Source organism: Olea europaea, unplaced genomic scaffold, assembly GCF_002742605.1.
Source record: "Olea europaea var. sylvestris unplaced genomic scaffold, O_europaea_v1 scaffold35585, whole genome shotgun sequence".
NCBI classification, from domain to species: domain Eukaryota; kingdom Viridiplantae; phylum Streptophyta; class Magnoliopsida; order Lamiales; family Oleaceae; genus Olea; species Olea europaea.
Genome location: NW_019254758.1, coordinates 1 through 1,178, shown reverse-complemented (window position 1 = coordinate 1,178; position 1,178 = coordinate 1). Strand labels below are relative to the sequence as shown.

The 1,178-nt window shown below is 35.9% G+C and overlaps 1 long non-coding RNA gene across 1 annotated transcript; it reads left to right on the top strand.

Moving 5' to 3' along the window:
- On the top strand, positions 1-613 carry LOC111386464. Its single transcript, XR_002701232.1, has 2 exons — positions 1-87; positions 228-613. It is a non-coding gene; the product is annotated as an uncharacterized LOC111386464 (long non-coding RNA).
- Positions 614-1,178: the final 565 nt, after the last annotated feature.

The window sequence follows — 1,178 nt, the reverse complement described above, 5'->3', positions numbered from 1 at the left end:
CAGATCATTGAGTTCCTTTGATAATGCTTCTTTTCGATACTGAAAACTAATAAGTAAACCATAGAGCAGAGCACAGCTGAAACACAGGTAAAATATTCATCTCTTTTGTAAGTTGTTTACTAGTTCATTTGACACTTTTGGTTTTGTTTTATCTATACACAGTTTGATTAGAGTTTTTTTGAACTTCCATTTGTGATGTTGTATAACATTCACGATGTACTCCACAGGTCCTCTCACTTCCAAAGTTCTAATGAAGATTCAAGTTTACTTTGTGCCAAATTTAGCGGCTTGCTTTGGACTTGTATAAATTTTCTTGCAAATTCAAATCAGTTACTGTAATAAATTCATAAAGGGAATAGCTGTAGATTGCTTCACATGCAAAAAGCAGAAACCTAATTATTTTGCGTCACACTTCAGCGATCAATTTTTCTTGGTTCTATGGCCAAATAAGCACCATATGTTAATTCATTTTGAACTAATCCCTTTTCCTTTTCCTTCATTTTCTTTTATCCATTGTCATTTATTTCCAGCAAGCTGTGAAACTATGCACACACAGATTACTGTTGTCTGTACAAATTACCCAAGTGCTAAAGTTGTAAGTTGACATTATTTACCAATTGCTTTCTATTACATTTTTGTTGAATAGATGGAACTTGGTAAATCTAGTCTTTTATTCTTGCTAATTATCAGTCATGAACTCGTAAATTGCACGTCTTGGACTTACCAAGTTGTGGTATATCACAGCGATGTAGCTTGTCCATGTTCTTACCCTAGACTTTATTCCTTGACAGTTATATCTCCATGCCAGGATTGAATTCAATCTTGAGAGTGGAGAGTTGTTGGATTTTAACTAGAGGAAATCCTGTTTTACTTCTAATGGGTCTGACAATGACTATGATTCTTTACACTTCAGGGTGCTAAGATGGTGGAGAACTTTATACTTATCTAAGCCCCTCCCCCATTCTTCCCCCCTAATTTTGGTTAAAATGGGGGTGTTCTAAAGAATGAGAAATCGAGCACAGGCAGCACAGGATCTTACATTCTATGAACCTCATTCCTGTCCAAAAGGGAATGCCTTTACCACTGTGGGCTTAACGGTTCTTGTGGTTCTAGAGCTTGACCAACTTTTTTGCTCGAGTCTCTAGCTTGAAAATCTTGATTTTAAGAATGAGTGATTG